This window comes from Synchiropus splendidus, chromosome 15 (assembly GCF_027744825.2).
Source record: "Synchiropus splendidus isolate RoL2022-P1 chromosome 15, RoL_Sspl_1.0, whole genome shotgun sequence".
NCBI classification, from domain to species: Eukaryota; Metazoa; Chordata; class Actinopteri; order Syngnathiformes; family Callionymidae; genus Synchiropus; species Synchiropus splendidus.
Genome location: NC_071348.1, coordinates 394,081 through 419,062, shown reverse-complemented (window position 1 = coordinate 419,062; position 24,982 = coordinate 394,081). Strand labels below are relative to the sequence as shown.

General features: G+C 44.7%; 1 long non-coding RNA gene across 2 annotated transcripts in view; it reads right to left on the bottom strand.

Annotated features, from left to right (window-relative positions):
* Positions 1–21,205, bottom strand: part of LOC128771691 (uncharacterized) — a 128,086-nt gene extending 106,881 nt beyond the window's left edge. For both annotated transcript variants that reach the window (XR_008416662.1, XR_008416661.1), the window contains exons 1-2: positions 21,151–21,205; positions 20,588–20,720 (exon numbers count right to left, since the gene is read on the bottom strand). This is a non-coding gene — a long non-coding RNA (uncharacterized LOC128771691). The remainder of the gene's footprint in view (positions 1–20,587; positions 20,721–21,150) is intronic.
* Positions 21,206–24,982: the final 3,777 nt, after the last annotated feature.

Here is a 24,982-nt window from a genome sequence, read left to right as displayed (position 1 = left end):
ACAGATGACAATGTCATGTGTCATGTTCCGTTAGTAATAACCATTCATGATTTGTTGAGAGCAGAAATCAACAGACAACTGCTTTTCCAACTCTTCCTTCACAGATGTCTGCGAAGGGTCTGAGTGAAGTTCAGCACTAGTGTCACTCAGGTTCAGAGATGTACTCCTACGCAGGTAAAAGCAAACATCTCGCCATGTGATGACAAACGAAGGCTTCGGTGCAGGTTGTGTTGGAAAAACATCAAATCAATTGTACTTCTACAAGTAAACAACGTCAAATAATCGTTCTCCGTGTCGTATGCACATTATGCATCAGAGGATCTTCTGAACTAGTTGTGGAAAAAGCTTAATGTGGATGAGTTTTCAGGACATCCTTGAGAAGTCCATTACACCATTTCATCTGCAGGAGCTCAGTTCGGCTCCTGTTGAGAGCCATGAGCTCCGACGAGGAATGGCGGCTCCTTGAAGCATCAGAAACTACGCAGACAGAGAACATCATCTGCATGAAGCGCTGACGCAAACCAAGCTTTACTCCACTCCGTTTAGTGGCAACTTTTTAACAAGCCATTTCATTTCCACACTGTGGAGCAGCAATGCAGCTCTGAATGGCTCCACTTATAACTATAATGTGATAATGAAATAAACTGCTGTGAAAAATAACCTTTGAAAGTAACAGACTCAAAACGATGCTAATGTAATTGCGTATAGTGCAATGCTTTCATTATGTAAAGAGCTCGGACGTAAGGACTTGCTGACTGCTACTGTACATTAGAAATGAACCGTCAGCTCCTCGGGAGCAGAGCAGCAGCCAGATGAACCCGGTTTCCTCACGGCTCCTCTCGTCTCCTTCCACCCAGCCAACCATTGCAGCATTAAGTGAGGCGAGTGACAGAGATATGAATGCGATATTCCCTCTGGTATTTTTAACCGCCGTATTGAATTCGTATGAAACACTTAAGACTCCCCAGCTTCTGCCTTATGGGAGCCTCTCACAGGGCTATCTGTGGAAGTCTCTAGAGAGGGCTTCTCTCTGCTGCCACACATAGACACACACGCCAAACCCCTGTTTCCCCTCGCCATCCAACCCCTCCATCGCTCTCTCCCATTCATGCATGTGGGCATTTTATGAGGAGCCCAGATCTGACTCATAAAAACCTAATGAAGTTGGAGGGAAAAGTCCATAAAAATCTCATTACTGCTATCCAATACAAGTCTAAGAGCGAGGCCCTCCTGAGGACTGGTGTAATGAGTAGTAATCAGCAGTGTCTTTTTAAGAGAAACACTGGCCATTCATAAATGACCATGGTACTCCAGTCCCCAATGCAAAACACACGGACGAAGCAGACAATGTCAATCAGCCACGGGGTTCGTGTTTCTACTGTGTTCTGGTGGTGTGTAGTCATTTTGTAACAACCAGTTTAATCCGTCAGGATACCGAGTGGCAGACAGACCACACACATCCACCACGCTTGACACTATTCCATCCTACTTCTGTCGCCACTTGTGGCTGAGAGTAGACAGTTCTTCAGTTTTTGTCTTTAACACCTCAGGATGTTGCCGAGGAACAATTGGCTCAGTCCTCAGGACGGTGCTTGTAGCCCAGTACAGGCGCCAGTCAACCACGGCACTGCAGTGTCCGCAGTGCCATCCAAAGCTATTTTAGCACTTGCTAAATAGGAATACAAAACAATGCACCAGGACCAACAGCACATGTCGAGTCAACATTTAAAGTTGTATTACTTTTACGACAAATCGCCGGTTCGGTTTAAGAATTATCGGCCCTTGAAGTCATGACCACAGCAATGACATGACTGAAGTCACTCGACTGAAACGTGGTGAGTCACTGAAGGTCATTAACGACTCCGGTCAACAGAAGCTTGTCCGGAGCACATTAAGCTGCATGTTTAATAATGTAGCACTCCAGGCGCCGCCTACACTGATCGAACACAACCTTATGAATTATCCGGCGATGGATTTTCATATTTATTTCTGGGCGCTGGCCATTCCTCATGCTTGAATGAGGCTCATCACTTAACAATCAATTATTAACATGTGTCAGAATAAGGAGTGCTACTACAGGGATTGAGATGCATGTTATACACTGGCAAGAACTGACAACACTTCTTGTCCTGGCGCTCTCCTGTCTGTTTGAGGAGCCTGATTTTAGGTGGAAACGGAAATCTCCAGCTCTTAATTGGTGAATAATGCAGCAGCTGGAGTGTGCATTATCGTGAAAAGCAGGTAGGGCAGTACATTAAAAAGGTTTTCCACTCTACATGGCTGGCTTCTTGCCTTCATTTGCTTGAAGATGAGATCAGGCAGGACACTCTTACTGTGCACCTGATGAACTCCTAAAAATAATGGTTTTCACGACAAACATTAATATGCAAGTCAGTCAGGGATATCATCACCAGCACCGCATGTCCATCAACAATGTTACCAGTGGCTGTGAAACAAAACCCACATTCATTATGCACACAGATCATCGCCTTATATTCCGCTCATTTGCATTCATCAAAATTGCATCTATTTGTTTCACAAGCTGACGGCCGATGGAAAGTGTTTTTGGATTTGGGCAGCAGGGGAAACAAGAGGAGGAGGGGTGGGGAGGATTAATGTAGGTTTTGAATATGCAATGTGTGTCTGACCTCAGCAGCATGTAAGATTTATAAGTCGTCTGCTGACCCCTGATTGACTAAAACACAGGAGATCATTTATATACGGCAACTCCACTAGCAGGGTCACACAGCGACAGAGATCGGAACCGACAGCGAAAGATACTGCAAAGTCACAATGGCTAAAAGAAAACCACTGCTATTTACACCGTCTGAACGTGCACCGACGTCATATTTCAGTTCTGACCTACAACTAGCGAGGGCTGAGACGGAAGGATCCACCCCTTTTTCGCCAGCAATCTGGGTATAGGAGATAACAGAGTGAAAAATGTTGGAAGCAATCCACTCTGCCTCGGAGTAAGACCTTTACGATTTCACCACTTCATTAGGAAGTAGCTAATCTCTCCTCTCGAGAGGCTTGATAAGGACTCGGCACTAATGCAGAGGGAGTCAAAGTTCAAACAGCCTTGGATGTTTTGATGCTTAACTTACCAAAGTTCTTGTATGTTCATTAGACAGCTTTATCAGAAAAGTCTTCTCTTACATTCCCCAATAGCCATCAAGATTGGATGAGGAGGTGGCGGTGAGCGAGGAGGGGACAAGGTGGCGAGTCATGCAGGCTGCTGATAAGAGATATCGGGATAGTGGCTTCTGGTGGAGGGACGGATGGAGGGACGGACTGAAGGGGGGAAACTGCTGGCCTCCCCTCCTCGATAAAGGCTCTGACTGGAGTGTAAAGCCGATATGTGTTTGCCGTTTACATTTGCATGCGTGTGCAAAGTCGTGTGCCTTGATGTCCTCATGCAGTCACATCTCCATCCAGGCGACAACAGCCCCCTCCACTCATCAATTTTGCATTGCCGTTTAAAAAAAGCCTATCACAAGTTTCCCATCAGATTCACATCGGCCCCTGGTGCACATAAAAAGCCCTATTTATACTGATCCCGTCTCCCTGAAATTGTTTTTCAAAGGGAAGATATTATTTTGTGCCCTTCTAGTATCAAAGGCTCGTCAGGGCTCCAGAGAGACAACCACATATATCAAAGTAACACGGGAGCAAGAGGACACATGGTGAGAGCAGAGAAAAACCACATTAGGCATGAACTACTTTGGGATGTTTGGATGCTCTTGTTTTTGTTTACTGGGTCTTAATTCTGTCACTTTGTGTCAACGACGGCAGCGCTGGCTTTTAATCGAGCCCGACATCTTTCTCATCTCGGACTAACTCTACCGATGTACAAACATCATGTTGAGCCTTCACGGAGAAGTAGTGAGAAACGGAAAGTACAAACTCCAGCGTGACAGAATCAAAGGTTACAAAATGTTCAGACATCTTGCAGCAACATTTGGTTCTCGTTGCAAAACGTGTTTCGTCTTGGTGATGTCCTAAATCTGGATCGAAGTCCTTGGATGAATGCAACTGACCAAAGGTCCCAAGCTCGTAACCCCCACACCAGATCCCTGTGGAGCGTGCAAGACATGGTGATTTATATTCTTCACAGCTACATAACTGCTTCTCCAGTAAATGACATATTAACTATGGACCTCAGACACACACACACAGACAATGGCTGTCCACATTCTATCCATTTGTTCCTCAACACCAATGCACTGACCAAAAACTTGCATCACCCAGTTTTTCTAAAAGACACGGTCTACAGCACAGTAGGTGCAGACACGCTTCTGTTTTTAAGTTCGATAGAGTGCTCGGGATCCAATCAGGAGACTGAGGGTTCGGGGCCTCCTTTTACTTGTCTTGTTTAAGACGAACAGCTGTCTGATCATGAATCGAGAATTGCATTTGTATTCAAAGGACTGGGAAAGGACAAAGACGACACAGGTGTCCTGCCATTAAAAAAAAAAAAAAAAAGCATCCGTCTACTTTTTATCATTTGATGAACTGATGCTATTGATAAAGCCAAAACAACCTGACCAACTCTCTGTGATGTGTGCTCAGAAAAGCAGGTGGTAATTACACATGTGCCTTTTCCAGGTTGGAAATAAGTCAGAAAACAGCAGATCAAGAGGAGTTAGCAGCTTTGTGGAACATTATTTACACGCAATATTCTCGTAAATATGTATTGGATGTTGCACTTCGACATGTCTGTGTTCATACACAGACAGAGTCAGAGTTTATCTGTGAGCAGATAACAAATGAGGGTGCCAACTGGGCCACAAAATGCCACAGAGATAATCTGCTATCAGTGAGCTTTGCTGATCCAAGGGGGAAAAAATGGGGCTTAGAGGGCGAAGTGTCAACACCTCAGATAGCTGCACATACTTAGCCCTGGAATCAAAGCTGAGGTGGTGGCGTTTGTTCACTGCTTAGCCTCGTATCTCAACAACGGTGACAACCGGCTGCACCAGACCAAAGCATCTCTTGACTTTCAACCCCGACAAGCAGTAAAGATGCTTTCTCCCCCGTTACAACAGTTAAGTTTGATGATTCAACTCCAACTTCTCTGTGAACTTCTTTTGCTTTCAGTGGCCTAAATCTAGTGACAGCAAATGACATGCTTACTATAATATGTGAGGAAATAAATTGGGATGAATTTAAAGGTGCTTTGCATACAATTGTCTACAGTGCAGAACTAATCAGGAGAGAAAAGAGTGATCAAATGAACAATGGCTGAGGAACAGAAATCTTCCTCAGCGCTCTCCAACCAACACTTTTTCAGACAGATTATATAATTCCATGTTTGGGCAGACCATTTCCCAAACAAAAACTCAATACCTTCATTCAGCGTCCGTGATCACAGATGCCCTTGCTATGTCTTGGTCACGCTTCAAAGCCGATGGCAGCAGAGTTATAGTAGTGCGATGGACTACTGTTTTCAGCCCACTGACAACCAGACGGATTGGTGGCCCTGTTGGAAGAGCACAGACCACACCCGTCTGTGAACCTCACCGCCTTTCTATCACCTGCCAGGTTTGTTTTCTCAGTCGACCTTTAACAGTACTTTCAATTGAAAGATCTCCATTTTGTTACAACGCTGTCAGCAGCTCCAAGTTGTTGGTTGTTTCCTTTATTCTTAAACCTTATAGTGGACATCCAAATTGGTCTGAGAAGTCGGACAAAAGGCAGCAGCTCTATCTCGTCTTTCACAGAGGTCGCAAGCAGACATGCTTGACACACTAACCGACCACACTTGCCACCTTCGCACACTTTCTCCGCTCTAAAAACGGCAGCCGAGCTTGATCCTCAGACGGTGCCTTAATCAAAGTGCAGCTGCGAGGCTAATCAAAGGGCCCTAAATAACTCCATCTCCCAACACAGGCCACGGGAGGATTAAAAATCCACTAGCCAGAACTGGGTTTCTTCGATCTAGCGGCCGCTAACGCCTAATGAGAACTCCCCAAAGCCCCCAGATCACAGCTGAGCTGCCGGGCACAGCGTGCTGAGGGCCCTCTTTAAATCCAAAAGAGATCCTATCAGGAGCAGATGAAAATAGATAGTGCAGACTCGGAGTGTCAGATGATTAAAAGAATGGCAGAGGATTAGAGAGGATGTTGGTTGAGGGAGGAAAAAACACTGCCTGCTTCTGTACGGGTGAGTCTTTTACATGGCCATGCCTGATAAGAGCACAGAGCGGAGAAGGTTGAGTGGAAGAGCCACGTGCACATGTCTATTCTGCCCACTCCTATGTTTTCTAGAATCAAAGGTTGGAAATGGCGGATTAGAGCAAATCATTTCAGATTACTCGGAGAAAGATGGGCTACAGGGGACACACTGGGCCCCAATCAGTGAAAAATTGAAATGAATATGAAGCAATTGTGATGAATACCTGTATTTATATGGTGTACTTTAAGAGTGATATGGGCTGTATGGAACACTGGAAGGGTCCCATTGGTAAGCGGCTCAGATACGTTTCAGAATCAGGAATTGGAAAGGTTGAACCATTATCACATTTCGATATTCAAATGGCATTAACCTCATTTACACCATCAGAAACGCAACATGCAGCATTTTTTTCCCCCCCCTCAGTCGATGACAGGCAGGTAAGGTGGCGTGTCGGCGTCTGTCTTTTTGGAGAGGAGGATATGTGTGCTCTAACTAGACCAACACAGATCTGACAAGGTTGTGTGCGCCTGTCATGTCCTGCTCTCCTCTAACTTTAACATGTTCATGTCTGGGCCTGGCGGGTCATTATAATAAATGAGGTGGGCTCAGTGGACAGCCGGGCCTCGGCCCTCCTCCCTAATGGGAGCGCGGAAAATTTGCAAAGCGCTACTTTACGCTGACTGATGTTGAAGGCTCTGAGGAACTAGTTAAAACGGACAATTAGAATGGTAGGATTTGCCGGGGAGGATGGGAGCAGCGGTGTCCAATCACATAAAATGTCCCTTGTTATTTTAATAATTCAGACAGGAGCTCATTTGAGTGCGGCGAGGTAATGTGCAGCTCACATGTCCTGGACGTGTCACTTTGAACTCCACACATTCCAAAATGCAGGAGAGAAGACTTTCAATGAAATCAAGAGAGTTCATGCAGACAGCTGTAGCCAAACGCTCTGCCCCTCCGTATTTTGAAGTTGAAGCATAACTTGCTCGGATTTCTCACCTCCATTCTGCCCTCAGTGCTTACACAGTAGGACGACACACACCTTGATGCTCACGTCTGAGGCGGTTAGACCCTCCGCTTACATCTGAAGTGGCTTAGCACAAATGCAAATCTCTCTAAACCAGACCCAGAGGACTCCATTTCATACTGCCAGCCACTGCTCTGCCTCTTCCACAGCAACACGCCTGACCTAGACGTCTGCGCCTCTTTCATCCACATTCCCATGGAAACTCATTTAGCCTCGCTAGAGGGAGAAGCCAGCCCTGGGTTCAATTGGCTGGATTTACACTTGAGATATTATTCATTACATTAGCTGCCGCGCTGATCTCTTGCTCACTCTTCCCCCTCCATCTCCCTCTCTCTCATTGTCTGCTGCCAGGCGTCTCAAGACGTCTTAAAATGCATGGACTTCTTCACAACACATACCTGTACTCACATGGAAATTGCATTCTTGAAGGAGCGATATGCTCAAGGACGCATTGTCAGGGATTCATTTGGAGATCTGCCACAGCCATATGCTAACTCACAGATATTCCCATTCCTTTAAAAACACAAATAAACAGATGGGAATAATTGAAATGCCTGCGCCCGTTAAGACAATTCAACATGGTGTCCAGACAATGTAGTGGTGAGGGGATTCTTTTTTATCTTCCAACAGCAGTGTGTGTCCACCAGAGCTGTGGAATGTAATGGCTAATTGTCCCTGCTGCAGATGATACGCTCTTTAAGCTCATTATAGAATTGCTTGCCAGTGTTGGCTTCCAGCTGAGCAGAAACACAAATGTGTGCGCGTATCAAATATCATTTCTTCACTTGTACTCCTCTCCCTCCGACTTGTAGCATATTTAATTATTGGGTTTTTCTCTGGTTCCTCGGCTCTCAGGATGCTAATGGACTTTACACACTGAGAATGGAGTTCTGTTCCCACAGCCATCATTAGCATCTCGGGAGTTGCGCCGCTCACTTAGCCAAAGTTTCTCAAAGAACAAGGACTTATTTGTGCCATCACACACACGTGGATATTGTGTCTGCACAGCGGTGGGTCAAGTCAGTTTTTAGGTGTGTGTGTGTGTGTGGTCCCACGACAAGGGTCTGATCAAGTGATGCTCTGCCTTCATTGCTTCATCAGAACATAAATTCCAAATTATTATAAGCACAGCAAAAACATCCCTGTCTGAAAATACAATACGTAGCATTTATAGCTTTAAACTGTGTTAGGAGAAAAGTCGAAATTCCTTTCAAAGTGTATGTGCATCAATAGCATGAATCCCTAATCAGCCACAGATACGCGCTACGTCTGTGTGCAAGTGCCACTGCGCACACTCACAGACGGTGTGTGCCTCTTTGTCACCAAGAGAGGGGGGTGTATCCATCTTCCCCAGTCCATTTTTTGTAGATAATGACGGCCATTTCTTCTTTTCAGAGACAGATGACAGGCAGAACTAACCGCTAATGGCGTGCTCGTGCTGAAGCGCACCACTTATGTTATTTTCCCCGACAAGGCTCAGGGGAAGGCTTCATTTTTTTTGACATTGGACCATGCAAATTCACTCCTGCTACATTATTCCACATTTACATCCATCTCTCACCCCAACACCTCTTTCATTCACCCCACCCCACCTTGATTCTCTTCCTCTCCCGCTCCGGAATCCGTACGATACTGCTGACAGTCAAATCCGGGAGCATTGAAATACAATGAAAGAAACAGTTAAGTCGGTTAAATAGCCATACAAAAGGAGGTCTGACCGCCCACAGTTCTCATTTCTGTTCCTATCAAATGAGGCGGGGAACTTGCTCATGTGACAGGAGTGCAGTCAAGGTGAGTATGAGCGCTCACAAATAATTCATCCACACAGGAAACTTCAATTTGTGTCTTGTGCTCCCATGTTCATCCATCCTTTTATTGATGTTGGAAATCACAGGTTGTGACAAATCACACGCGAGGCTGTAGCTGAGGAGTGGGACTCCAGAAACCACTCCGATCATTTGCAAGATTTATTCTAAAACTGAAACCAGAGAAATAATTTAGAGGAGGAAAAAATGGTTTGTGTCACATACAACATGTCAGGGTGAAGAAACGTGCTTGTAGTTCCTCAATTTCTTTACCGCGCATACGCAAAAGTGAAAAAAAAGATAGAAAGGGGAATGAATATTTGAGGAAAAAAAAAATTTATAAAGGTAGCAAAGCAAGTGAGAATTTTTTACTCAATAAAGAGAAGATTTATGAACTGAGTAAAACACTATGATTTATTTACATAAAAAGCATAAATTAAAGAATAAAATCAGAATCAGCTTTTAATGTAGTGTGTAACTTATTTTATAAGCAACTTTTACATAACAATTACAGTGGAGCATGGATACAAAAAAACGGATCATACAATCAGCAATCAGATCACAAATCATTATGAATGAAATTATTTTGAATTGAATCTCAAATCCGAATGGGACAGTAAGAGATTCCCACCGCTGGTTTAAGGCCCACTGGCAGCTCTGCCAGCTCGGCTTTCACATGGATTAATAGTGAAATCATCTGATTCTGAGTCGGTCGGTCAGTCGGTGATGGGAAGAAGTGAAGTCACAAACCCAGGCGGAGTCGCTCACCAGAGAGGAGGGCAGCACGACATCAAACAATAACAACTGAACACCCCCATCATATGAAACTCCACTCCCGAATAATGAGAGTGAAGCGCTCGCACACAAGGAGTCAGTGATGTTCCCAGTGCCATCACTAACAAGGCATCTTTGCATTTGCTGAGAAACTTGACGGCCCACTTATTAATGCAATAACTTCATCTCCCAAAGGATGATTTAAGCAGCGACTGTGTGTACAGAGATGTGATTCATGCTTGTGTGGTGCACTTCTCTGTGTGTGGACAGATTCATTCTCTGTTTGTTCTTCCCCAACCAAGACATGAATCTGCGTGTGTGTGTGTGTGTGTGTGTGTGTGTGTGTGTGTGTGTGTGTGTGTAAGAGCGAGGCAGGAGCAGGGGGTTGATGGGTCTTGGTGGGTCAGCACACCTGCTGCGGCTACAAGCACTCTGGGACAGTTAATGTTCTCCAAGCTGACAGGAATCTCCCCCACAACTCCATTGCTCAACCCTCCTCCCGTCTCCCACCCTCAGATAGATTGCCCTTGTAACGGGGGGCTAACAATGTGCCACAGAAGGCTCCTTAATGGGGAAGACTTTGATAGGTGCTTCAGGAAGACACGCAGAAGGAGACGTACATATGGAGCAGACTCACACATCCATGCAAACGTGTGCGTGGACTCACAAACACACACTGGCATCCACGTTATCCATCGCCTTGTTTTAACACATTATTATGCTGTTCTCCCAAGAAAACTTGTAATGCGTCAGGAGGGAGAAAATGAGGAAGGGAGGAGAAGAAGAAGGACCAGCAGGTAGACTGCCAGCTGACAATGAAATAACACCCATTAGAGGGAAGTAAAACGCTGCTCAGAAGAGACACCGCCGTCTTCAACTACTGTCAGCCGCGCTGCGTGACAGTCGCTGCCATCTTCTGCTGTCCTTCAGGTGTGCGTATAAAGGAACTACACTCTCATACAGTACGCATAAACAAACACACGGAATCACAAAATACTCTAAAGAGAGACGCTGGTGATACACCACGAAATAAATCAGTGCAACAACTTGATTGTTCTGGATTTATATTGAAATTCTTTGCCTAATTCAAATTATATTGTGATCGTGATTTATTCATTCACAGTCAAAAATGCTCATCAGGTTTTCCTCCTGACATTTGGGTCAAAGTGCTGACCATGGTTGTATTTGTGTCTATATATATATATATATGTATATATATACTGTATATAATGAGTCCTCGGTATAAATTTGACAATAGTTGGTCTTGGAAAATGAAAGGTTGTCAAAAGAACTATACTTGTGTGTTCAATTGAGCCTGGCTTCCTAGCTGTTTACCAGGAAACGGCTGCGTCCTGCAGCCGTCACAATGTGGGGAAAGATCGACGCTGGGCAGAAGCATCGATATTTAATATTGTCACGAAAAACTTGAGATATATTTGAGAATCTTTTTTTTCCCACCAGCACTAATATTATTGTTTTTAATTTAATTTCAATATTTTTTAAGCATTTTTTTTGCCATGTATTTTTTTTAGCCAAACTGTTTCAGTTCACAAGGGGTGTACTGATCCTGTCAGATACTTTACTCAATTTCATCCAAAAATACATAAAACAATGTTTACAAAGAGCACGAGAACCACAGGCATCAAGCAAAGCAGGCTTTGTCCGTTACGCTGTTGCTCGGTGTTTTCAGGTTGAGCGTATTAGTCATCAAATAATATGTAGAAGTCAGTGAATTTCCCACAAGACCCATGCTGGAAGGTTAATAAAAGCTGCCTGGACTAAAGATGCAGGAGTGAAGCTCAGTTCATAATGTTGCAGATGCACAGAATAAAGCCATGTGTCACTGGTCCATGTCTGAGTGGCTATCAATGAAGTCCATTAATCTGAGTCTCATCTGGATTAAAAAAAAAAAAAAGGAACACGCCATGTTAAGTCCAATTCCACTAATGTTCTTGTCACCATTCAAATGCATGGTTTAAAGTGACACATGTCGAGTGAAATGGACTTCTAAATGATATAGACAGAAGTCTTGTAAAGCCAGGTCTCACTAATCCCCTGAAATATTCATGTGCCTCCCATCAATGCATGAGTGAGGGATATTCTAATAGATGCTTCATTATTCATAGCCATAAATAAAACCCGCTCACCTAGATGACGACTGAAAACCTTACACTGACATGGACGTGCTTTTAATGTAGGCCCACATGCAGTCTGCCATCCGGTCGCAGCCGAGGCTTTGATGAACCCGTGTCACCCACTTAACATTCACCCGACTTCCTTCCAACATCTGCCAGTCGAGTATTGACTGTAAATGCATGCTGAAGGCCCGTTTGTCCGACTGTCAAACCGATGCGCGTCATCGCAAAGAGGACAGTGCGACCAAAGCGACTGGCTTTCATGTTATTCAAATTCATGCAAAGCAGCGTTTGGGCATTCATTGCATCATAAAATGGCTAGATACTCTGAGGAGGCACAAGATGGAGAGAAGAACCCAAAAAAAGCTGGCCCACCTTTCTAAAAGTGTACTCAGATGGTGCCAGACGATCTCTTCATTGTCTAAGAATTGTGCTTTTTATTAATCACCCATGTAGCAATCTTCTTTTCGGTGTCATGATTTTCAGTCTTATCTGTGAGGACCTGTTCTTGGCTGGTGTGGACACTCCACCTTCAACTACTCGCGTCAGGTGAAATGTTCGGCCCCATACTCCACAAGGAAACGCCAACATGTCCCAACAATCTCCAGCGTTTATACTGCACACCACCAACATTGCTCTGTCGATGGCCAGTGGACCAGACCTTTCCAGCTGGTCCACCAAGCAACACCCAAAATATCGAGGGCCATGAGGGCCGTCCAACTGTGTTCCATATGGTTGTGTCACCTAGAATAGGAGTTTTGATCTCGGGGCCAACATATCCTGAACAAATGGGTCCAGGGCCCTCATTCAAGGAAAATCACTGACTCATTACTGTTATTACTGTTTTTTCCACTGCTACAGATGTAAACAAATCAAAAGCTTGTGAAATGACATGAAACCATGTGATCAGCCCAAAGATATTTTTCATCAAAAAGTCCAACCAGCAGCAGAACCAGGTGAAAATTGACTAAAGAAAAAAAGTAGAAAAAAACACCCTTGATGCAAACTGTTGAGAAATTTGGAAAAAATGTTGGTCATGAATAAAATTCTGAATAAAATAATTTTCTTTTTCATGAATAAACTCAAAAGTGTAAATGAAAGTATCGCCATAAAATGTTCTCATTAATTCAAAAAACTCCTCGACTAGTTGAACAGTTTTTACTGTTGTTTCTTTATCATTTTTTCTTTTCAAGAACTTCTCCACAGTTGTTGACTATCACAGGTTTGCAGCTGTCAAGTCAATTCAATGACACACCACATTTGGCACATGTATTAAAACTGAGCGTCTCACATCCCAGAGGTGTAAAACAAACAACTTCTAGTGGGCCTCTAGGGGGCGTTCCTGGCCCCCTATGAGGCGCTCACCACCAATGGTTAAGAATTACTGATCTAGAACATGAGTGTGGTACTCAGACGCTTGACCCTCCTCATGACCAAATTGACTAACCCCGCAATTGCAAGAGGTCATGTGACCGAATGTCAATGAAAAGACACTGACACATGGAGGACAGGAGTAGTACTTCCTTGACCCAATGATGTTGTTTTGTTTGCCATCAAACAGCAGTGATTGAGGAAGTCTTTTAAGGCTGCTCGAGGTGCGACCGCCATGTCAGACTTGTCCTATTCTCCAGACCTGCAAGAGCTCTTGTGAGAGAATTAACTGCTAATCAGTTGTAGTCATGCGCTGATATTTAATTGAGTAAACAAACAGTCGCAACAACTTAATAGGGTGTGTTCTGATAATGTTCAGCGCCTTCACTTCAGAATATGTCAGGGGAAAATGTAATGATTATTGGCTGAATCTTCCTCTTTCTCTGTGGGCTTCTCCCTTCAGAGGTGGATCACCTTCCTCCGTCTCCCCCTGTCCTCTGCTTCCTCTTCTCTCAAACCTCATGTCCTCCTTCACCACCTCCATCATGTGGCCTTCCTCTCCGCCATCTGCCTGCCAGTTCCAACATCTCAACATCTTCATCTACCAATGCACTGGCTCTCTCTCTCTCTCTCTCCTCTGTCCATGTCCAAACCGGCTCTCTCTCTCTCTCTCCTCTGAACCATCTCCATCCAGCCTCTCTGACTTGGTCTCCTAAACACCTGAGCACATGTGCTGTCCCTCTGATCCTCTCATCGTCCTGCTCTCACTCCCAGAGAGAAGCTCAGCATCTTCATCTCTGCTACCTCCAGCTCTGCCTCCTGTCTTCTCCTCAGTGTTTCCAAACCACACAACGTTGCTGGTCCTCACCACCCTTTTGGACACTTTCCCTTCCATCCTTGCCCACACCCTTTTGTCACACGTCACACCTGGCACTTTTCTCCAATGATTCCACCCTGCCTGCACCCGCTTCTTCACTTCTTTCTCACACTCGACCTGGATAGTTGAGGACAAGTACTTAAAATTCCCCACCTTCTTTGTCTCTGCATTATAATTGACTGGCAAGACACGACAGAAGTTGGCCAACTAGGTTGACATTCAAGCTGTATTGCACGGATGTATTTTCAGCCATGAAAAGGTGGAGGATTCTCGTCTCGTTGTGGCTCATGAATTTCGCTGAATCCAACCCCATCTTCACATAAACTTCCGTATCATAGAAGGGAAGGGAAGTGAGCGCCTCTTAACTTGCCCCTGACTGTGGATTAGGAGTCAGCCATTGAACAACAACCGTGCCCTTAATCGGAGCATTTCCTTGTCACTCTGCCACACAAATCCATTGCTCAGTCGAAAACTTGTCCTCAATTAGTGGAGTAAACGCTGATAATGGAGCCGTCGCCGGTATCGAACCAGTGTTTAAAGACTGGTGGGGTGCCGGCTGAGCCTGTGGAGAATCTGGGAGGAAGGGTCCAGATAATGATGTCTTGAGATGGGCCTGTGTCTGAGTGAGGATAACGATCCGCAGTTGTGTAATTAATTACGGCTGCCGCTGAACGGAGGCAGAGATTTCAATAAAGCCTTGATATACATGCAGAATGAGAGCGAGTTGGTGATAAATCTGCAGCGAGACACAAGTCTGCTGTGCCCTCCTGTGGCCACCCTGGTGAATTATCGCTCGGTATTGGCTCAGGCACTGGGCTTTGGAGGCCGAAACTGTGGAGTAGTGAAGAGAGGATGAAAGTTCGAGGCATCAATCTGAGCCCATTTACAATAGCAGTAACAGCACAGCAGGAGTTCAAAACAAAGGACATCCTCTTAACCGCATGACAAACCAATATAGCACTTGCTGTCGCCATTATGAGCTTGACTTCAAGGCAGTTTCCATCAACAATATCAGAACTTCTGAGTCTAATCTACCATGATCTTGTTGCTGTCGTGAGACAAGCAGAGGCCAAGGGCTCCGAACGGCTCCCGGACCAGATATTGGGCAGCCTTTTCATGTCTTCTCCTCGACAATGAATGTGTCTGTCAGCTTCCTACTTGAACCTGTCAACATCTGCCAGAAGAAAATCGGTCCAGCCACTTAACCTCCAAAACGATGGCGTAGAGTCCAGTCACAGCTTCATTAGCATCAGCACAGAGACACAAAGAAAACACTCCTCCATAAACATGTGCATTCCAATGCACATAAGGGCACACAAACAGAATCTGACATGTTCCTCTCTCTAGAGTTCCGCGCGGTCAGAATCTAAATGCAAAATGTATGTGCATATTTCTTCATATTCATATTATATTTTCTTCCACTCCTGTCACCGTCTCACACCGAATGCAAGAGCGTCTGGAGCAGATTCCTCCGTGGCCCCGAGAAACAAGGGTGACGACAGGCGATCTTAACAGCTTTGTATTCTCCTTTAACCGTGCTGGTCCAGCCCTCCTCAGATTATTGAGGATGTCTGCGCCATTAAACATTTATGCGGTGGTGAAGTAATCACAGCCCCTTTGTTATTGGAGGAGACAGGTATCATTTTGAGCGCTGGGGAATCAGATTTGTCCGAGATAGATAAGAGTCTGTCCCTGCATGACCCGCTAAGGTCAGAGTGGAGCAAAGTAAATGTAATTTCCACTTGCATTTATGTCATATGTCAACCTTCTCTTCTGCTTCTGCTGAGATTTTTATTGACAATATGTAATGTTTTCGCTTTATTTCTGTGTGTTTTACCTAAAAAATGTTTTTGTCTTTAACAAGTACCGGTTTCCTTGATTTTACAATGACATTTAAAATCTTAGTTGTAAAAAAACTTTAGAAACATAAGGTTTTGAAACTTCACACGTCAGTAAATAAAATCAATTCACTCATACTTTAATTTTGGCATTTAAAAGATGCTTCATTTTGGAATGAAGCTGCATGTCATTTACATTTTTTGTCCACATTCATCCACCCGTTAAAAGGATTATTTGACTTCAGCTTCACGAATGCATTAAAACACAGTCTCATACTGACGACGGATTAAAAAAAGTGTTGGTGCGTCATGCTTGATGACGTCAGCCTCCTCTTATCGCTCCCTGCCCAGTGATAGATATTGATCAGGTGGATGCGTGCAGCACACCACTGCTGGAGAAGTGTCAAAGACCCAAAGAGGAAGCAGATTTGCTCTCAATGGATGTTCATCTTGTTGTGTGATCATTGGTCCACTAGAGGGAGACATTTGACTGGTATTAAGGAATACGCCTGGAGCAACAGAATTTGCAAAACCTTTAAAAAGAATAAAGAAGAATAAGAGAAGAATAAAGAGAATAAAGGTAATGTAATCTACAATAATGTAATCAAACCAGATATTGTTGTGGCCCATCTGGAGGCGTGTTGGCAGCATCAATAAATTCAGTCAAGGAATATTTTTTTACAAATTCATCAAGTGAACCATCAGTTAATTTGGGGTGTTATTTCCGTCGACATGAGAAGTGCATCTCTGCGAGCTCACAAAAGGTGCACGTTCACTGTGCATCAAACTCATTTTCGCTCCTTAATTTTGGACCCTCAGGCGGTCGAGAGCTGACTTGCGTCAAAGTGTCACATTCTGGCAGCTCTCAGGTTGATCAAAGTAGGGAACCGTCCGTCTCTTCTGGGCCGCCATGCTCGCATCGGTTCACTAAAACGTACAGTAGCGACTCAGACATGCAGAACACACAGCACTCCTGGAAGATCCAGATGCATAAATAAGTCAGAAGAGCAGTTCACATATATACACTGTACATGTAAACACACTCAGAGCTAGTGGAGGAAAAGCACGGAAGAGAAAAGGCATGAGCCTCTCGTCTCTGTGTTAATCCCCTTTGTTGTTATCGACGTTAATTGAAAGAATGAGCTCTATAATATGCTCCCCTGCTGAGTGATTACTTAGCCTAACCAGAGTTTAGGGGTGTGCGCCGACACCCCAGAGAAACAACTTAGATATCGCATATATTTTCTGATGCTTTGTCTCAACAGTTGACGTGGAGACAGAGGAAGGTGTGGATGACCCCTTTATTTGTTGGGCGGACCCATTTTCTCATTGGTGGCAGGGTCAGGCAGAGTTCAGCGACAGTTAGCGTTCATTGTCAGGTGACCCTTGAAGTCATCCGAGGTCTTTCATTTCTGTCCCAACTGAGAGCCCCAGCAGAGACGTGTGGCAAACGAGACAGACGGCTGAGCATTCTCCAGCTGACAAGGTCCAACCACGACACGGCTCAGAACAGGGAGACTAGAAGTCTCAAACAAACAATGGAAAACAACAAGATGCAAAATTTCACCTTTTGGTGTCTTCATCCCTATTTCCATGTTTATATGTATATATATATATGGAATTTCAGATGCTATTAGCTCAGCATTTTTTCAAATGATTATTTCCAATAAAACAAATATTTTACATAGCATTTGTCCAGGACAAATTAGAAACTAAGAAATTTAGGGAAGAGAAAGCAGATATGGAATCGGTCTGGATCTACAGAGAGCCACGATAACAGTAAAACTACATTGCTACATAAATAGAAAATGTCAGCGTTCTTGGGTGGTTATTGAAGTGAAAATCAAATGAATGACATTCTTCCTGAACCCTAATCAATTATCTATGATCAATAACAACAACAATAAATGGTTGGCCAGTTATTCCAAATACTGTAGAAACAAATCACAGACTTCAGGAGAGTCACAGTTTCTCTGTCCCCTCTCATGTTGGCTGGTTCACCCATTCCTATTGTGGACTCCTTCTGCTTCCTAGGAACCACCCTCACTGAGGACCAACCATCAGGTCCCTCATCAGGAAGGCCCAGCAGAGAATGTTCTTCCTGAGGCAGCTACGAAAACTACGACTGCCGACGAAGTTGCTGGTGGAGTTCTACACGGCCATCATCCAGTCCATCCTCGCCTCCTCTATCACTGTCTGGTACAACAGCGCCACCTCCAGGGACAAGAGCAGACTGCAGCGCAGCGTACGTTCTGCTGAGAAGGTGATGGGTTGCAGCCTGCCACCTCTTCAGGACCTGTATGTCTCCAGGAGCCAGAGACGTGCAGGTGGGATCAGAGCCGACCCTTCTCACCCTGGACATGGACTGTTTGTTCCTCTTCCCTCTGGCAGGAGGCTACGGTCCATCCAGACCACAACCTCCCGTCACAGGAACAGCTTCTTCCCCTCGGCCCTCAGACTGTTGAATTCCTGAACAGCCTTGTTGTTATTTTATTCTATTTATTTATTTTTATTTTACTTTATTTTATTTTATTATTTATTTACTTTTTGACTGCACGTTATTCCAAAACACTTTCCTAGTTAGTGGGCTCCCCACTGACCATGGCAATAAATCTGATTCTGATTCTGAACTGATGGACTGCAGCTGTCTCTCTGTTCGAGCTGAAGGATGTGCCAAGCAAATGCTCCCAACTTTATTGGCCTGAGCGATTACACCCATTTCTGTTCTAAGGTTACATTTCCGAGGCCGCGGCTTGATATGCGGGACCTCATGTGGCTCCGGGGGGGTTTTAAGAACAGCTGTGGATGGCCTATATTGCAGAAACGGGAGGCATCTTGCCTAACAGTTCTCACCTCGGCGAGCAGGCATGCTGCGGTCGCAGGAGCCTGGATTTAGGAATTACTCTTCAAACTTTGCGTTTAACTCAGCACCATCCTGAGCAGAGCGGAGCGCGAATACTGTCCCTCTAATCGCCAGAAGCCACCATTTCTCCGCAGCCTGATACAAGAGTTCAGGTTCAGGTTCAGATTCAAACAATCCAGTCCACCATCACGGAGTTGCTTTCATCACTTGGCTTCACACTACTTGTATCAGTGATGTCAGCAAAATAATACTAAAACAACTTGTCGTAAAACTAGAGCCTGAACACTGGGTGAACAAATGTCAAAGGAAATCTGTCTGAAAAGGTCCCAGAGGTCAGATTCCTGGAGCCACAAACCGACTTCTGTGGAAAACTCACCTCGCAAACATCGGACGGGAAGTAGCTGAGAATGTGGCATGAGGAAAGGAAGTGCTGGCTTCCACAATCACTGCATATTGACAAGCTAATCGTGTAGCGGTTTCTCCATGTCTCCAACAGAAGCAAGCTCAAAGAATGACACACAGACTACGACCTTTGAGGAGCAGAGATCGGACTCCAACAGCAGCTGGTGGCTACAGAGAAGTCAGAATCAGGACTAGGATCAGAGGACTATCTGAGCGCAAAGTCTCCACACAAACACATCATTACATCAGCTTGCCCATCTGCTGCATTAAGTTCATCAGCATCTTTTATGTCACTTGGTTTGCATTGTAAAATGTGTGACAGAAATCCACGAGGAAAGAAGACGAAGATGTCAAACATTCATCGTGATTGTCCAACTGAAGCTGCCTTGTTAGGCAGGCCGCTCGTATTATTACAGGCGTGTTTCATCATCTCATTTTTAATAAATGACAACCTATTGGACACATTTTAATGGATGAAGCTGAGCAGTGCAACTGTAACAACAGCGATTGTTATTTCACGCTGAAATCACACGGCAGCACCGTAGCACCGCAGAGCTGCAATTATGACAGGGCTGTAATGATGCTGCAATTTCAGAAACATATTTGAGCTTTGATATCAAAATTATGGCTCGTCTGGGTGACGGTGGAGCGCCGCGCCGACTCGGGGTTAAGAGTGATAGCTGGCTCTGCGTGAGCAAACCACTGAACAAGGTTCAGCGGAAAGCTTGTTAGACGTGAAGTTCAGAGAAGGATGACATGTTTTGTGGTTCAGCCCGGCTTTTATTCCTCACACACTCATGTCATCATTCATGACCTCGTTGGTCATCTTCATCTCCAGCATTCTTGGTGCAACCCCGCAACGGAAATACACTTTTTATGAGCCCACTTTCCTAAAGAATAAAAGCACTCAACTCAAGGGTTCGGTCACATACTCAGCCTGCTGCGTGTGTGGCACACTGTCCTATCTGCTCTGCGTCACATGACTGTGAGAAAACCCTCATGCTTGACAAATCAATATCTGGCAGCAGACAGTGATGAGGAAAACACCTGAACCCTTGTGTCAAGAGTCTTCCATCAACACAGCATGGGGCTGCGGGAAAGCTTTGGTCACGGTCCACGCCCCTCCCAACAGCAACGCGTCGAGGTGAGTAAAACATCTTTACAAAACCACACTGAAATTGACCCGCTCCGACTTGAACAGTGACCTTGGTAGTCGAGACGAATAGACGATGAGCTGCGGTGAGCTTCATTCCATCGAAATGTGTTGATGAAACTTGGAGTCACTAACTGAGCACAGAAAGAGAATTTTTCTTCTTACTTTTGGCTGTCAAACTGTGTCAACTCCTCTTCAGAGATGACCGTGAAACAAATGGCACGTTTCCCATGTGATGTGCTGATCGCTGTCTTCGTCTGGGCTCCTCCAGGGCGTCAGGTGTGACTCAGCCTGTTTCCTGAGCAAAGTCAAAAGTACACACACGTGTTCAGTTGGGACCATTGTGGGACACGGTTCGTTACATGACAGACTTGAACTTCAGTGAACCACCACCACCAACAACAACAACAACAACAACAACAACAACAACAACAACAACAACAACAAAACCAGTCTCCTACTATTATATACATCAAAATCAAATTCCATATTTCAAGCGCCAATACACGGGAATATTATATGTGATGCCAAAGACGAACTACGTCATAAGCAGACGACAACACTGAGAACTTTGCAGCCAAGTGACACGAACACAACGAAGGTCCTCCTGAATGAGCACAGGAGAGTCAGTTAACGCCGTCAAACGTCTCCACCAAAGCGCTGAAACTCAGCTTGACTTTCAATCACTCAAACACCTGAATATTTATGTTATGAATGTACATGTTTACCATGCGGCGGCACCGACCGGCGTCTTCATCTCCTGAGAGTCAGGTGTTGTTTCCTGTTCAGAGAGGAAATGCGTTTACAAAAAATAAAAGTGTTTTTTATGTGTTTGTTTTTTAAGGATGAGATGGATTTAATTTATTTGTTTATTTATTTTATTAGATGCTTTATTTTAAATACAATAACTGAATAGAACTAAGGGTTTATTTATGAACCACAAGAAAGCCTTCGAATTTTTAGATCAATCCGAAAGTTAGACGCTAGGAAAGGGAAGGTTGTGGATCATGCTGCAACTTGACAGGAAGTGAATTTAGTTCCTTTCTGTGTGGTGTTTGCTTCCCCTCTCAGTCCCCAAACATATAAAAAAAAATATATATATATATATATATATATATATATATATATCATGACAATAGCTTAAAAACAGTATTTACACACGTAGATAGAAGGGTAGCAGGTGACACCCTGGATAGTTTGACACGTGGAATCACGCTGTCACACATCTGCACGCACAGGTAGCATTTTGTGCTTTGGGAGGAAACAAGAGTGACAAGCACACAAAGATGAGACAATAAAAAGTGACAAATGGAGAGGTTCAAACTCAAGTGTGTCCAGTCATCCTTGCGACTGACGTTTTTATTCTGTTTTAGCGAGTCACAAACTGGTTGAAAGACATCCAACAGTTCATCAACTGGACCCAGAACATGTTCGTCTACACTCCATTCGTCTTTTCCCTCCAAGAGTAATTTTGAATGTTTCCCTTGTCAGCATTTGATCCCTGTCATCTTTTATCTTTGACCCCGGTCCAGGGCAGGAATGTGGTTTTTACTAGTGGAGACATGGATATGCAAACTCCCTGACTCTGGGGTCGGAGGTCTCGCCACATTCCTACAGGAGACACCTTTATGGTAAACTCTGTGAGAAAAATGTGCATTATATTGCCACTTTTATGAGTGAAAGGGTCAAATGTAATTTTAGTTCGATTTGAGACAGTACTGTACAGCCTGTTAACAGTAACTAGAAATGTTGTTGTGTATGCTGAATAATTGAATATATCTTGGTCAAGATAACATTTTCCGGCTGAAAGGACAATCAAGCTAGCGTACCGTAGAAGTATTGCCACTTGCTTGTGTTGGACAGGTTTCACACGAGAGTGAGAGGCAGTCAGAGACACATTTTGGGGCTCGGTGACACATCAGCTTTGTGTCAACTTTTACCTCGGAACCTTTGAACCGCACAGGCTTCGACTATGGACAGCCACCTATGAGTGGTTGACGAGGACACATGCTGACAGAGGTGCTGACCTGTGACGGTGGAGCGCTGCAGGGTGACGCTTGTTGCTGTCTGCGACCGGCAGGTTCTTTTTAGGAGCAAGACACATGAGAGACGTTTTTGATAGCACTGTGTTTTAGAGATTTCAAGTGGTCATAAAAAGCTTCCTCAAGTTCTTTTTCTTGCTATTTAACTTCCTTTTTGGCCCAAAGAAATGGAGCTGGCCTCAAAATAGAGTCACCAGACTCCCAAATAATGGTGGAAAAGTCGATCCTTTCTTGGAAGTTGGCTCCGCTGCGGTCTCAGTGGACAGTACAGCAGGGAGCTCTCGGTTGTCTGGACATTTTCAGTGCGACTGACTGAGATTTAGTAGTCAGCCGGCTCTTATCTCGTGCTCCCATCAGGCCTTTGACATGAGAGCTGCTCAGCAAGAGCGGCTATTCTTTTTTTGGGACACATTGTTCAGCCATTTGTGAGTTGCACTACAAAAAATCAATGACTTTAAAAGACAAGGTGATGTAATTCTAAGATTTCTCTCCTCCCGTCTGCCCGAGCGGCAAGGTCCTTCTCAATGGATGCAGTCGTCCCTGACCCTGACAAACATGCTCGCTGATTCATGTAATAAATGTGCATGAATCAAGCTAGGAATGTACAGATCTTTATCATGGACGGTTGGAAAAGAAGTGATGCTTGCATCTGTTTTCGCTTACAATCAATTAAAAACATTGCTCGGTCATTACCTGTCTGTGAGCCTCGTCATCCAACGCGCTGGAGGAGAGAACAAGATGTGAGGAGAGAGCTCCACTTGGTATCTGGATTTCAGTCTCCTTTGGTAAGTCATTGATTTCCCTTTCATCCATGCTCAGTATTACCAGCGGATGAAAGATCTCAGTGAAGCTCATCATTTGAGGCACATTGATGCAACGTGATATTTCTGACTCACTGTGCCACTAATTCTTCATGCTTGATGGGAAAATACAATAATGTGTGGACATGTATTAATATCCTTGTGTGGACCAATCTTTGACAAGACACAAGACAGTCTAGCGAGGACATTTTGGTCTAGTTCCCATAGGGTTTTGAGGGTTAAAACTTGAAAATAACTGGCTCATTACAAACGGGTTTCAGTTTGGTTCAGAGTCCAGGTTAAGGTGAGCCATGTGTTTTGGATGGTTTGGTTTTGGGTAAAGGGTTATGGCAATGAGAGGCCCTCATAAGGACTGAGAGACAAACCAGTGCGTGTGGTGGTGGGGGGCTTGTTTATCCTACCTTATAGGGACACTATCCTTGTGCGGACCATATGAATTGTGGGGACATTTGGCTGAAGCTCACAAGGTTAAGTCTCAATTTGAGGATGGTAACTCCAAAATAACTGGGTCATTATAAGTTATAGTTTGGATCAGAGTGCTGGTGAAGGTTTGTTTTGGATGGTTTATGGAGAGAGGCTAGGGAAAGGGTCGAGACAACGTTGTCAGAAAGCAAAAAGGTCGACTTGTGAATCATATTTTTATGATGTCAACAGTTGCACCGACGAGTTCCCTTGTGTTTTTCAGGATGAAAGCTGCTGGTGAAGCGCCTTCACCTGAATCTTGGACCTACTCTGTGAGCTCTGCGTCATCAGCCTTGCGCTTGCATTAATGTCCACATTCATCTCATTCTTCATGAACCTCGCTGGTGGATCTCCTCTTCTCTCCAAATGCCCTTCTGATAGACTCATTTCCAAAACTGGCTGACTGTTCTTCTTCATCACGCTGCACCATAGATAGTGCCGATTTTAAACTGCTATCATGAGTGTGACCAGAGGAAGTGGAGGCCCACACACTGGATCAACGCGTGAATCCGGAGTGACGGAGAGCCATCGGGAATAGAATGAAAAAATAAACTGGCTTTCTGGAGAATCTCCCCATTGAGCAGGAAATGTACACAAGGCAGCAGACTTGCAGAGTAACACGGTACTTTTCCTGGTGGCAGCCACTCCAGGGCGGACACAAGCAGCCAGTGTGGAGCAGAGAAACACAGCTCCTTTGAGTTTGTCTCACGAGCGCAGCGCGGAAGGCGAGCCGGCCGCAAGTCTATGTCCTGATGAAGCATCCGCTCCCCATCAGCAGCAGAGGAAAGAGCTTCTGCTCTGCCGTCCGCCGAAAAACGGTTTGAATAATCGAATCCTTCGTCTTTGATTAAAATTCTGCCACGTCTTGGCCAGGATGAAAGTGGTTATTATAACACTTTTGCTTACACAATAGAGAGGTGGCGACCTTTCTGGAGCTCTCACCCCTGCAGAGTGTCATAAGACTAGCCACTTTGGTTTTAGGTTTCACCCCTCAGAGTCGCTCTTTCTGCCCCAGTGCTCATGCACAACTGACTACAAATAATGAGTCCGAATCGTTGGCACTTTTAATGATCTGGGGCTGAGAAAAAATGTTGTGTTGTTAGTTTTTTTTTTTTAATCCTACTGTACACACGAGGAGATGATGGCCTGCTGAACTCACATGCAAGTCTCTTCATGCGCTGTCGTCCTTCTCCAGCAGAGCGGGGGACCAGGTGCTGTGGCCATCAAGAGGCCTG